This window comes from Haliotis rubra, unplaced genomic scaffold (genome assembly GCF_003918875.1).
Source record: "Haliotis rubra isolate DU_JTF1 unplaced genomic scaffold, ASM391887v1 Scf1060, whole genome shotgun sequence".
Taxonomy (NCBI): domain Eukaryota; kingdom Metazoa; phylum Mollusca; class Gastropoda; order Lepetellida; family Haliotidae; genus Haliotis; species Haliotis rubra.
The window spans coordinates 291,283-306,739 of NW_025764960.1; the positions used below are offsets into that span (position 1 = coordinate 291,283).

At 41.5% G+C, this 15,457-nt stretch overlaps 1 long non-coding RNA gene across 1 annotated transcript; it reads right to left on the minus strand.

Moving 5' to 3' along the window:
• Window positions 1-1,828: 1,828 nt before the first annotated feature.
• LOC124278289 lies at window positions 1,829-14,286 on the minus strand. The gene is made up of 3 exons (XR_006899049.1): window positions 14,193-14,286; window positions 12,793-12,855; window positions 1,829-1,992 (listed from the first exon to the last, which is right to left on the minus strand). It is a non-coding gene; the product is annotated as an uncharacterized LOC124278289 (long non-coding RNA).
• Between the last annotated feature and the right edge of the window lie 1,171 nt (window positions 14,287-15,457).

Sequence of the window (15,457 nt, forward strand, 5' to 3'; positions counted from 1 at the left end):
TTATATCATTTAACATTTTTGCCCCTCCTTATCAAATGTGTGTCTGTGTACCAATGTACACTAACTGGTGAACATCTAGACCAAGCTTAAGAATGGCTGGTTACAATTACAATGCTGCGTTGTCTGCGTGCATTTGGTGACGTTTTACATGAAACATAATCTCTTTCTATTACCGATGACCCATGTCGTCCTGGGAAAAGTCAAGCAGTCAACGTATTTGCATGGATGTTTGGTCTTGTCCCGACCAATGTCAGTTCTAGCCCATGCCGCAGTTTAACATGGACATCCCACTGTCATCTACTTAGAGACAATGTCAAGCAAACTTCTTTTATGTGTGCCTCGTGTTTGGGCTGTTTGTCCTGTTCAGCCGGGAGAGAAATGCTTGTGCATTTTCATTAGTGATAAAACGGGCCCATCAAATTTGTAGGCATGAATAAATTAAATGAGCAGCAACTTGTAAGTTATAAATGTGTAAAACAAGGACTGCTATCAACTATTGCCTTGACATCGGTCGTATACCTGCGATTAACGTGTGAACGTTTTTTTTGTAATCATAAAACCACTTCTGACGTTAGTAATGACGCTAATGTCTATGGTCATTTAGAGGTGTCATGCGATCATAAATGTAAGGCAGTAATTGTAACAGCAGTTGCGTTTGAACGAATATCTCTAACTTTTAAAGGGACTCAATGTTAAGCTACAAAGTGAATGGCTTTGCTCTAACTTTGAATTATAGAAGGCATTATACGATTGCTTCAGCCGGTATGGTAACCTATGAGTGAGTTTTGTTTCATTGTTGTTTAAAGCATGCTTCCTGCTTGTGGAATTATATACGTGTACATAATTTTGTGATTCTGTTTCAACATATATTTCTTTGTATCTACCATCCAAAAGCTATAATGAGGGAGGGCAGCCCACAATAGTACCCCTGCTTGTTTCCAGTTTATGTCCCTGAATATAAGTGCATAAACATTAGCTATATTATATATATAGAGAGAGAGAGTCCAGATATAACATAGGCGGCCACACATGGGCTCTTCGGGCCCCAACTATACATAATAAATTCCACATTTTTCACGTTTACATTTCGATACCATGAATTCTGTAGATTTAGTACATATATCTGTTTTAAGTTACGACTCTGCCGATTACGTTTTCATTATTGTTACATTGTCTATTGGGATATGGTTCTGTTCATGTTAACATCAGCATTTAAAATTGGAGCATGTTTTATTGGTAAATGTTCCACATTCCTGGGATTATGCATGGATACATTGGTTAGATTGATAGTGGCTTATCGCACTTCAAACAGTGCCTTTCAGTCTGATGCTTTTGCTTTTTCGCTTTAGTTATTCAATGTTCCACAAGTAGAATCAGGCTTCCACGAGTCGCATGTTCCTTCACGACAAATTTTGCCTGTGAAGATCCGGGATAGAATAGGTCTTCAGCAATACATGCCTGCCACAAAAGGCGACTATGCTTGTCGTAAGAGGCGAATAACGGGTTCGGGTGGTCAGGCTCGCTGACTTGGTTGACACATGTCATGGGTTCCCAATTGCGCAGATCATGCTGTTGATCACTGGATTGCATGGTCCAGACTCGATTCTTTACAGACCGCCACCATATAGCTAAAATATTGCTGAGTGCGGCGTAAAACTAAACTCACTCACTCACGACATATTTGATGTGTGTGTACGATTATATTCAAGGACTATGTGTTTTTACAGAGGTTTGAATCAAAATAGTTATTTTTACCAGGGTAGCAGAGCGTAAAAGATTTATTGCCCACATCATGTTTGTTGCACATTTGAATAAGAAAGACGTTCTGTCGTTGTGCGCATGTTTCTCTCGGCGTCTCCTCATCATTCCGTCATATGATTACATCTCATCCATTTTTCTTTAACAACATCCGTGAGAGACCGCCACCAAATCCCGTCGGCGGCCGATAATCCAACTTTGATCTTGATAACCTTCGTAACCCTCTAATTCCTGCTGTGTGTCATATAAAAGCAATATGAAAGTCTGTAAGCTGTTAAGCGACTAAATTATTACTTTTCATAATTACATGTCATGCATCATCAAAAGTGATTTCATCTATAACAACATTGTTAAATTAGGTACATTCCGAAAGAAACGGCACTATATAATAAACCAAAGATTAGATATAATCGTTTTGCTTGCCGGTTTAGAATAATGAAGGCAACATTACGTATGATGGCTGTTGGATCATACTAGAATAAGACGTTGACATCAATGAAAGTATCTGGCTTAACAGATTAAATATGATACAAAATAGAATTAAAGAGTCGCTATATAACATATTCACAACGTCTTATACAGATCATATCTGTGAAGATCCGGGTTAGAATTGGTATTCAGCAACACATGCTTGTCGTAAGAGCCGACTAACGGGATCGGGTGGTCAGGGTTGCTGAGATGGTTGACACATGCCATGGTATCCCAATTGCGTAGATCGATGCTCATGCTGTTGATCACTGGATTGTCTGGTCCAGATTCGATTATTTACAAACGGCCGCCATACAGCTGGAATATTGCTGAGTGCGGCTTTAAACAACAAACCAACCAACTAGGCAACTTATACAGATCAGTGTATGCGGAATCCATTCATGGTCACATTAGGAGTAATTAAAACTGGTTAACAAATGGGAAGATTCAATGAAACCGGCATGGAAACGGTTGCATGTCCTGAAATTCCACGAGTTCAAGAAAAGTGAAACAGAAGGCTTTCTGCTTGCTGCTCAGGACCAGTCACTTCCCACTCATAACCGTCAGTGTGTGATTTTACGTCAGAATGTAAATATGAATTGCCGATTGTGTTATGAATTTAATGAGACTGTCCAACACCTCGAGAACGGATGCCCAGCGTTGGCACAGGCCAGTACATTGACATGATGCTTGGTTCGGGTTTTTTACTTTCATGTGGCTTTGATCCGATGTCCATCTTCATAGGTGTCAGTGTCCACCCACTAGTGCATGATCATGGCAACAATAAAACCACAGTCAAATTTAAACATAAGAAGCTAAAAAGATTTTTACATCCGCCCTTTATGTACATTATAATAAATACATTATATATACAAAGCAAGAAAAACTACAAGAGGCATTTTCCTACGCGTGTGAAGCGGCATAAAATTTCAGAAATTTTACCCTGTATGATAGATTTTGGAGTTTCGTCTTCGTCAGACAGGAAGGACTTGCAAATGTTTATTTTGAATATACCACCGTAAAGTGCCTAGTCGAACCCAACTAGATTATGGATTAAGTGAACGTTTATTCGTGCAAATTTGTTGTTTTAAACAAATTTGTGAATATATGTCTGTAAAGTGTTGATGACAACTGCAAACGAGTACCGTAATTTGAAAATATATAATAATGTAACCATTAGAATGCGTGAAGACTCGTGCGTGTGTAGTTTGTTCGTGGGAAACAAAATCAATCAACTTTGTGAATCAATCCTGTATGATTGTAAATAACATTTGTACACAAATAGGAATTGAAATATATATGTTTTGGGCTAGGGAGTCTCTGGCACGGGATGCTACTGACCTCTACAAATATAACTGTGTGACTTCAAGACTTTTTTACTTTCCTTATTAACAGAACACATATTCCCAACTGTTGATATATTTATGTTATGTCCTATGATTTAGGTTTGATTCAAATGAATTCTCTTCAGTGACAGCTTTTTCTTGTAAATTAAATTCCCAGGCCTGATTATATGCTAACGAGCAAGGGATCGCAATCCAATGCTTGTGCTTAATTCTTATCCAGTATGTTCTTAATTCATACCCCTTAATTGAGCCATTTGAATATTTAAGGTGAACGTGTACCTATATAAAATGTACCTTTGTACGTATTTAGATAGCCTGTTGCTCCCCCGATCAGAATGCGGTACTTGAAGGAAACGACCGGAAATTGAGCCAACATGCATGTCTGAGATGGAAACTGTTGTGTTTGTGATGTCTAGGAATTATTCTGCTTATGGTGCTTGCGTTGTTTTATTATTTTCACGTTGTGCAATATATACTCAGGAACTGTGATGCCAATTGTGTCCATCACCTTTCCCAAGAGCAGACTCTCTAAACACAACACGATGCTAGGCGTAAAGGAAACAAGGCCAGCAGATAGCTTTAAGGAATGGACATGGATTGTGATGAGGCGAGGAGTAGTACCCCTTGCACATATGACAGATAAACAGGCCGTAAAGGGCGAGACAGATAATTTTGAATACTGATAGTGGATGGGCTAAATAGATGATCAGGAATACTACTTTAGGAAGGGGTTGACAGGAGAATTGGGAATACTGGTAATGAAAGGTCGAGACAAATGATTGGGAATACTGGTAATGACTGGCCTAGAGAGATGATTGGGAATAGTAATAGTGGTAGTGTAAGGACGACACAGATGTTTGTAAATACTGGCAGCGGAAGGGGTAGACAGATGGTTAGTAATACTGATAGTGGAAGGGGTAGACAGATTGTTAGTAATACTGGTAGTGGGAGGTATAGGCAGATGGTTAGTAATACTGATAGTGGAAGGGGTAGACAGATGGTTAGTAATACTGGTAGTGGGAGGTATAGGCAGATGGTTAGTAATACTGGTAGTTGAAGGGATAGACAGATGGTTAGTAATACTGATAGTGGAAGGGGTAGACAGATGGTTAGTAATACTGGTAGTGGGGGGTATAGGCAGATGGCTAGTTATACTCGTAGCGGAAGGGGTAGACAGATGGTTAATAATGCTGATAGTGAAAGGGGTAGACAGATGATTAGTAATACTGGTAGTGGAAGGGATAGACAGACGGTTAGTAATACTGATTGTTGAAGGGGTAGACAGATGGTTAGTAATACTGATAGTCGGAAAGGTAAACAGATGGTTAGCAATGCTGATGGTGAAAGGGGTAGACAGATGGTTAGTAATACCGATAGTGGAAGGGATAGGCAGATGGTTAGTAGTACTGATAGTGGAAGGGGTAGACAGATGGTTAGTAATACAGATAGTGGAAGGGAAAGACAGATGGTTAGTAATACTGATAGTGGAATGCATAGACTGATAATCACGAATACTACTTTAGTAAGGGGTTGACAGGAGATTCGGAATACTGCTAAAGAAAGGTCGAGACAGATGATTGGGAATACTGGTAATAACGGGCCGCGAGAGATGATTAGGAATACTAATACTGGTAGTGTAAGGGCGAGACAGATGTTTGTAATACTGGTAGCGGAAGGGATAGGCAGATGGTTAGTAACTGATAGTGGAAGGGATAGGCGGATGGTTAGTAATACTGGTAGCGGAAGAGGTAGAAAACAGATGATTATTAAAACTGATAGTGGAAGGGATAGACTGATGGTTAGTTATATTGGTAGCGGAAGGATAGATAGATGGGTGGTTACACTCATAGTGGAAGGGGTACACAGATGGTTAGTAATACTGATAGCGGAAGGGGTAGACAGATGGTTATTAATACTGATAGTGGAAGGGATAGGCAGATGGTTAATAATACTGGTAGCGGAAGGGGTAGACAGATTGTTAGTAATACTGGTAGCGGAAGGGGTAGAAAACAGATGATTATTAATACTGATAGTGGAAGGGATAGACTAATGGTTAGTAATACTGGTAGCGGAAGGATAGACAGATGGTTAGTAACATTCATATTGGAAGGGGTACACAGATGGTTAGTAATACTGATAGTGGGAGGTATAGGCAGATGATTTAATAATATGGTAGCGAAAAGGATAGACATATGGCTGGGAATATTGATAGTGAATGGGCGAGACAGATGATTAGTGATACTAGTAGTGAAAGGGATAGACAGATGATTGTATATACTGGTAGCGGTAGGATTAGACATTTGTTTGGGAATACTGGGTGTGGAAGCGCTTGAGAAATGTTTGATAGTGATTGTGGATAGCTGAACAGATGGTTGGGAATTCAGACTTATACATCTTTGGCACCAACTCGAGGGAAAGTCAGTTTGAGTGTCACATGGAGACGATGTGGTGACGTCAGAATCTAGTGTTGCCCAATCGCAGCCCACTCTGCCTGTAGTGCCTGTGCGAGTTGCTGAAGTGTCTGGGGCTGAGGGTTACGGCGTCGCACCCGTCTGTCCAGGGCATCCCACAGATGTTCGATCGGGTTTAAGTCCGATGATCTTGAGGGCCAGGGGAGCACATTGATGTTGTGGTTCTGGAGGAAGTCTCTAGTGTGACGTGCTGTGTGGGGCCTGGCATTGTCCTGTTGAAACAACTCCCTCTGGCGATCAATGATTGGAAGGAGGTGTGGGCGTAGGATTTCGTCACAGTACCATTGAGCTGTCAGGTTGCCCTGGATCATCACCAAATCACTTCTCCTACGGCAGGTGATCGCTCCCCACATCATAACACTGTCCCGGCCGAATCTGTCCACCTGGGGAACGCAAGCGTCGGGGAGACGTTCACGTCGACGTCTGCACACCCGCATTCTTCCATCGCGTCGTTCCAATAGAAATCGTGATTCATCACTGAACCAGATTCTACGCCAATTCGGTAGGTTCCAGGCCTGAACGTTGGTGCACCATTGAACTCGATGTCGACGATGTTGTTGTCGAAGCACAGGGCCAAAATAAGGTCCTCTGGCACGTAAACCAGCCTCTCAACCTGTTCCTGACGGTCTGTGCAGAAAGCCTCCTCAATCCGGGTATTTGTCGAGCGGTACTGGTCGCCGTAGCTGTTCGATGACGCAGGTGATGTACCCGGATGTAGCGATGCTGCGCCGCAGTGGTCGCTCGAGGTCGCCCACTACGAGGGGCATCTGCTACCGCATTCTGCCGGCGATATCTCTCCCAGAGCCGTGAAATGGTGCTTTTTGGTGAACATTCATGCGTCGGGCAACTGCACGTTGAGACTGGCCAGCTTCAAGCAAACCAATGGCGATATGACGGTTGGCTTCACTTAGACGTGGCATTTTGCGTTCGTCAACAATATTCCAAATACAGTGAATAATCGACAGACAGCGATCAACCTTTTATACCCATCATTGAGACTATCTGATCCCCAACTTTCACGTGCATTGCGTGTGAATTGTGTATTCTGTGACACTACACGCCGAAATTGAAAATCATGCTGTTGAATTCGGATTATTTTATTTTACGGATGGTGCGTTTTGTTGTGATGTGTAAAGTTTCAAAACATAAACACCATAGGACTCATATACAGAGCAAAACCTTTTGTATCAAATGAATCACGTTTTAATTCATTTGCTAGTGATGAAATTTTGCTCTGTTCATGATGCGTTTGGGTTTTCGTGGGAGAGTATATTTGGTGTTTTCATTAAGAGGTGAGTGGTTTATTGAGGAAAATGCACGCTATCAAACCTTTCTTCTTGGATCTTTCATTTTTAGGGACACATTTTCAAGCGATTAATTTCACCGCGCTATGTATATCTCTGGCATTAGGACTAGACAGAGGACAGTCTGAATCAATTGGCACTAATTACGTCATAATCTAAGGGGTAACTTCGGCCTGTTTAGCTCTGAAAACTAAGGCTTCATAATGGCATAACGTTTCAACACTTATATTGAGCGTGTTACTTTCAATGTGAGAAAAATGAGTGCTAAGTTTTTGGCATTGATATTATCTATTTCACATATCCTCCTCCACTAGATTTTACAGAAAATCTATATATTTGCGAGAGATGGGATATACAGCATTTACTATCGTTGTGATCTTAATCAACAGTTGCCTCTGCAAACGTTTGATTTGAGAATGTGAAATTGAATGTTTGAACCGAATGTGTTAATTCAGTTGCTTAGTTTGGACGCTGTTACTATTTACTTCAAATGTCACGACATTTTCAAATCTGTGCAAAGGCTCACAGACTAAAGGAAATGAATGCGTATTGTACAATGATACCACTGTACTAAGCGCTACACTGTACATGTATATACAAATGTCTTAGTACTTACTAAGAACCATCACAAGAAACAACTTCATGCTTGTCAACGAGATGTCGCAAGCCAAATCTACAGTCTGGCTGGAAGTGATTGTTGTTTAACAAGCACGCACTAAATATCCTTTCCAATTACAGATGATGTTTAAATGGTAGCAGCTGGTATTCATATAAAGGAGTTTAATTTTCATATTATTTTTTCCATAATGAAAAATGTATTCGGGTTTCTTAATAAAACAAATGGCATTTGATTATATTACATAAAATAAATATCCTTTATGATTACAGTGTATGATAAGGTTGGGTGAGACATTGGATCACAACACGAGCAATACGTGCAAGGCTGCCTTTTTGTGTGACAAGTCGATTAATGTGCGATTCAAGTGCACGGAATTACAAAGATTGACTGACTGACTGAGTTTGGTTTTACGCCGCTTTAAGCAATATTCCAGCAACATCACGGCGGGGACATCAGAAGTGGGCTTCACGGAATTACAAAGACGTAACAGATGAAGGAAATAGGGTCCTTTTGTTATATTCATGTACGATTAGTTACCATGTTGTATCAAGTATTTACGGTCTATATGATTGGAGTCAAAATATTCTAACATCTGTGATTCGGAACGACATTTATATGGGGAAGTCGTAGTGTTTCTAAAATTTCGAAGGTAACATTAACAAATTACCACAATCTACTTACAAACAAGACTTTACTTACACGGGAAATCTAAACTGTCTAGCAGCTGTGCAGGAAGCATGGCTTATATCACAAAGATCAGGGTTCGCTACATACGACGTTTATAGCATACCGATGAGACTGGGAGGATCTCAAGAGGCGCCCACCCAATCAATCCCTTTATTGGTGCGAGATTATATCATTTATATCAGAATCATTTATAGAGACAAAACCCTTTCCACCTTCTAATGTGACTATGTCACATGTTATTTGTGAAGTAGACAATGCTGTATGCTTTGTTTTGCACATGAGTACAAAAATAACTATGCATAAACAGCATTACATTGTAGGTTAATGCTAGTTACTCACGAGGATCTGGATTCCAGGGCAGCACCATATACGAGTATGCCGTGAGTGAGTGAGTGAAGGTGAGTGAGTGGGAGTGGTGAGTGAGTGAGTGAGTGAGTGAGTGAGTGAGGTGAGTGAGTGAGTGAGTGAGGTGAGTGAGTGAGTGAGTGAGTGAGTGAGTGAGGTGAGTGAGTGAGTGAGTGGTGAGTGAGTGAGTGAGGTGAGTGAGTGAGTGAGGTGAGTGAGTGAGTGAGTGAGTGAGTGAGTGAGTGAGTGAGTGGTGGTGAGTGGTGAGTGGTGGTGAGTGGTGAGTGAGTGAGTGAGTGAGCGAGCGCGTACCTGCACTAGGCAATATTCAGTGAAGACAACCGTTACAATCGCGTCACTAAAACATTCAAATTTGAAAAAATACACAAAGGGCGACGAATACCCGTTAGGGATTAATTTCACGTGCTCCACGTTACACGCCAACACAGACAAGTGTTTTCATAGTGAGTGAGTGAGTGAATGAGTTTAGTTTTATACCGCACTCCGCAATATTTCAGCTATATGGCGGCGGTCTGTAAGTAATTGAGTCTGGACCAAACAATCTAATGATCAACAACATAAGAATCGATCTACGAAACTGGGATACGATGACGTGTGTCAATCTAGTAATCGAGCCTGACTACCCGATCCCGTTAGCCGCCTCTTACGTAGTAGTAGTAGTAGTAGTAGTAGTAGTAGTAGTAGTAGTAGTAGTAGTATTTACACAAAATATTTACACAAACCCGCAAAATTGCGGCAACGACACGGATTTCCCTCCTGCTTGTTTCCACTTTATCTAGATGAATATATACATTAACTATATATATATATATATATATATATACATCCCGATATGACATAGGTGGCCACTTATAACGCTCTTCAGGTTCCAACTATATCTACATATATCACTCTCGCGTTTACGTATTCAGTATTGTAAAATTGATTCTATTCACGGTAACATCAGTTTTAACATCTGGAACATTTTGTTTAATGCAAAAGTCGCTGTAGCTGAACGGGTTAGGCGACTGACTTTGTGTGCTGGCGATTAGGTGCCAGAGGGTGTGAGTTCGAATCCCGGATGGGTCTCAACCCAACAAAATTACTATAATCTGTAACAGATTTTACATTTGATGACTTTCAAAATGGCATTGTGTAATCAATTAAGTGTTTTAGCCGAGTATCACAACCAGGCTAGCAGAAGAGAAAAGGATTTATTCCCACATTGTATTTGCTTTTACATTTGAATTAGACGATCTGTTGTTCTGCGCATGTTTCTCTCGCCGTCTTCTCATCATTCCCTTTCATGCAAGTACAGCTCCTCCCATTTTTCCTTCTCAACAACAGTGATAAGAATGGAGCGATAAGACAGCATGAAAGTATCTTGCTCATTGGGTGACTGAGAACTCGATGCCGGGAATAATATATTTCTTATTCCATTCATGTTGGGAATGCCTGAAGACGATGACAAGGCCGGATGGTATGGGCCGACAACAAACATGGGTCATCAAAGTTGTAGATGGAGATAATGATAGAATATTTTCCATGTTGCGCTCAGATTGAATAGACGCTGATATTCAATGAACAAGCCGTGGTGCTACATTAGAAACTATGGGCCTATGATTTAATGCATCTGGATACCGACTAAGACATGGATACTTCAAACTGGACGCGTGCGTCGCTCGGATGGTTCTCGGTACGTCGCCGACACGGAAGCACCGCGTAATACCGTAACCATCCGGATACCTGCGTGTTCGCTGCTCGTGCGCCATATGCATCGCCGAAATGGGCAGAAGGAAAGACGAATACGATGGAACTGCGGGAACCGGAGATAAAATATCCGTTAACCATCGCGAAAGCGGAAGGATCTTCGCGACATAATATTCGATTTCCGAACTGGAATCTGGCTGTGATCCTGCGCCCTTGCGAAAACGTTGGAACGCATTTTCATGCGCGTATTGAACGCCGACATTGACGCTGCGACATTCCTGACCGTTCACAGACGTCGATTCGTCATTCGGACTTTATTTAGATTTCCGTCATGAACAGGCGCCGTTGGAAGGACGCAAACGTATGCCATCCGGATAGGTAAAGATTACAGAATTTATCTGGTAGAAGTAGTCAGACATGTTAAAATTGTTCACTGGCCAATTTGGCCGTTGCCATTGCACCAGGTTAGATTGTTTGAAAAATGCTGAAAAATTAGCCATTACACAAAGGGTACACAACGTCAACCAAACGTAATGGCACAAGCTGATTAAGAAGTGGAACTGATTGACAGATGATGTAAATACTGGTAGTGGAAGGGTTAGACGGATGATGACAGGAATACTGGTAGTGGAAGGGCTAGACAGATGATGACCATGGAAACACTGGTAGTGGAAGGGGCTAAGACAGATGATGACCAGAATACTGGTAGTGGAAGGAGGCTAGACAGATGATGACAGAATACTGGTAGTGGAAGGGTTAGACAGATGATGACAGAATACTGGTAGTGGAAGGGTTAGACAGATGATGACAGAATACTGGTAGTGGAAGGAGCTAGACAGATGATGACGGAATACTGGTAGTGGCAGGGTTAGACAGATGATGACAGAATACTGGTAGTGGAAGGGCTAGACAGATGATGACAAGAATACTGGTAGTGGAAGGGCTAGACAGATGATGACAGAATACTGGTAGTGGAAGAGGTTAGACAGATGATGACAGAATACTGGTAGTGGAAGGGGCTAGACAGATGATGACAGAATACTGGTAGTGGAAGGGAGCTAGACAGATGATGACAGAATACTGGTAGTGGAAGGGTTAGACAGATGATGACAGAATACTGGTAGTGGAAGGGCTAGACAGATGATGACAGAATACTGGTAGTGGAAAGGAGCTAGACAGATGATGACAAGAATACTTGTAGTGGAAGGGTTAGACAGATGATGACAGAATACTGGTAGTGGAAGGGCTAGACAGATGATGACAGAATACTGGTAGTGGAAGGGTTAGACAGATGATGACAGAATACTACTGGTAGTGGAAGGGCTAGACAGATGATGACAGAATACTGGTAGTGGAAGGAGCTAGACATGATGACAGAATACTGGTAGTGGAAGGGTTGACAGATGATGACAGAATACTGGTAGTGGAAGGGTTGACAGATGATGACAGAATACTGGTAGTGGAAGGGGTTGACAGATGATGACAGAATACTGGTAGTGGAAGGGGTTGACAGGAGGAATACTGGTAGTGGAAGGGGTTGACAGAATACTGGTAGTGGAAGGGTTGACAGATGATGACAGAATACTGGTAGTGGAAGGGGCTAGACAGATGATGACAGAATACTGGTAGTGGAAGGGCTAGACAGATGATGACAGAATACTGGTAGTGGAAGGGTTGACAGATGATGACAGAATATACTGGTAGTGGAAGGGCTAGACAGATGATGACAGAATACTGGTAGTGGAAGGGTTGACAGATGATGACTAGAATACTGGTAGTGGAAGGGTTGACAGATGATTTGAAATACAGGTACCGGAAGGGTTAGAGACAGTTTGGAATACTGGTAGTGGAAGGGCAGAGACAGGTGATTCGTAATACATAAAGTGGAAGGGTTAACAGTAGTGGCAGGGCTAGACAGATGTTAGGAGATACTGGGAGTGGAAGCGCTTGAGAAATGTTTGATAGTGGCTGTGGAAATCTTAAACAGATGGTTGGGAATTCTATCAGAGGATGGGCCAATCCGACGATTGGGAAGAAGTGAACGATGCTAGCCTTATTAGCCAGAGATTTTCAGTGTCGCTTACCAGGCCGTTCCGTTCTGCCATGTCTCCCTCGTGCAGTGACAGATTGAGCGGTCAACAGGCCGACTGAAATTGAACAATATCAAGCCTATAAGCGATACTAAATACTGCAGTTCAATACTAAGCGCCTGTGTCACGGCCGCTTCTGTCAATCACGTTACACCCAAATACACCTAGTATACTACTGCCTTAAAGTTACCATGCACGTGTTGAGAACGCATGAAAACGTATGTGATACGCGTGCTCACGGGGTTGCACACGAAGTGATCATCCATTGCAAATGCGTGTGCCACGGATGTTGGGCTTGGCTGTAAATTCAGCAATAGTGCCCTAGTGTTTCCGAGTACCTTGCGTTCATTTAACTCTGTGAAACAAGAGAAGGGGACGCCTTGGAGTATAAAAAGTCTCTGTGTGTCTGAGTGGGGTTTACATTTTAAAGGGCAAGTTTACACGAACATATACCATTTTGACTTCATTTTGTCAACAGTAAAAGCATTCTTTTCGTGGGTTCAAAGCCAAAAGAGTATAGATATCATAAGTAACAAATTTAGTTTCTACATTATATCGATTCAAAGCTCTATTTTACACATATTTTCATGCTATTAGTTTCACTATGTATTTCTCTGGCATTGGAACTAGGCACGAGACCAATCTGAATCATTTGGGACCAATTACGTCATAATCTAAGTTGGGTAACTCTGACCTTTTTAGCTCTGAAAGCAAAAGCTTCATAATGGCATAACATTTCAACACGTCAGCGTATTTCAACATGTCAGTGTATAGCTTCTAACATTGATAGTAATTACATGTAATTTTAAAATTCCCTTTGTTTTCACACAGGAAAAGGAGTTATTTTTTCGTGTACACTTCCCCTTATCTTGCGGCATGGAATCGCAAATGGCTGGCACTAAACAGAGAATATATACACCTACGAGGAGATAGAGATATAAGGCATTAACCATCGTGATCATGATCAACAGTAGCATCTGCAAACGTTTGATTTGAGAATGTGAAATTGATTTTTTGTTAAATCAGTTGCTTCCTTCAGTTGTTCGGTTTGGACCCTATGACGGATAATTTCTATTGTCATGACATGCTCAAATCTGCTGCACTGACTGACTGACTGACTGACTGAGTTTGGTTTTACGCCGCTTTTAGCAATATTCCAAGCAACATCACGGCAGGGGACACCAGAAATGGGGCTTCACACATTGTACCCATGTGGGATTCGAACCCGGGTCTTTCGGCGTGACGAACCAACGCTTTAACCATTAGGCTACCCACCGCCCCTCAAATCTGCTGCAAAGGCCAACAGACTAAATCAAATATATGCGTATCGCACAATGATACCATTGTACTAGGCACTGCACTGTACACATATATGCAAAAGTCTTAGTACTTACTCAGAACCATCACAAGAAACAACTACATGTTTGTCAACGAGATGTCGCAAACCAAATCTACAGTCTGGCTGGAAGTGATTGTTGTTTAACAACCTGGCACTAAATATCCTTTCGAATTACAGAGGGATGTTTGAATGGTAGCAGCTTGTATTCGTATAAAGGAGATTTATTTTCATATTATTTTTTCCATAATGGAAACTGTATTCGGATTTCTTAATAAAACCGATTCACATTTTATCATGTTACGGATGAATGTGCCTTATTATTACACTGTATAAAAGGTTGAGTGAGACATCGGCTTGTCAACTCACAAGTATTATGTGCAAGGCTATTTGTTTCTACTCTATTAAGTCGACAGAATGTCCATTAATGTGTAATTCATCTTGTGCACTTAATTACAAAGGAACGCTACAGTTTAGTATCAGGGTCCTGTTGTTATATTCATTTAAGATAATGGTTACGTTATATCCAGCATTTGCACTCTGTATAATTGGACGGATTCCAAATACTCTAACATATGTGTTTATATACATATACATGGGGAAGTTGCAAGTATGTCTGTTACTGAGAAGGTTTGATTAACCACAAAATTACCACAATGCAAAGCTGTACTTACAAAACGAATCCACACATAAAATGTCTAGGTGCATGTAAGTTAGTTCTTATCACGAAGACCGGGATTCAATACATACCACGTTGATAAGATAAATATTTTAAAGAAAATAATCAGTGATAACCCACTTGAAATGAAAGTTTTTGACAAAGCATATAGACCATACTCACTTAAAGAGTGTACTCATGGTGCCACGTGTAGAACCAACTGGCTTCATCAGGAACACCCTAATCGTAACGTGTAACGTTTAATCGCATACAATTAGTTGCAGCAGAGTTGTAGCAGAAATGGAAATTGTCCTACTCCAAGTCCGCAGGCCCGCAACCAATAAAATCGCTTAGATCCACCTCACCGCAGGCCCGCAACCAATTAAATCGCTTAGATCCACCTCACTGCAGGCCCGCAACCAATTAAATCCGCTAAGATCCACCTCACCGTAGGCCCGCGACCAATTAAATCCTTAGATCCACCTCACCATAGGCTCGCGACCAATTAAATGGCTTTAGATCCACCTCACCGTAGGCCCGTGACCAATTAAATCACTAAGATCCATCTCAAAGTCACGACCCTTTGTTTGTGTCCACATGATGTCGGAGACGAGCCTGAAAAAAGAAACTGCACGGGGTTCGCCCTGAGGATCTAGCTGCGAACC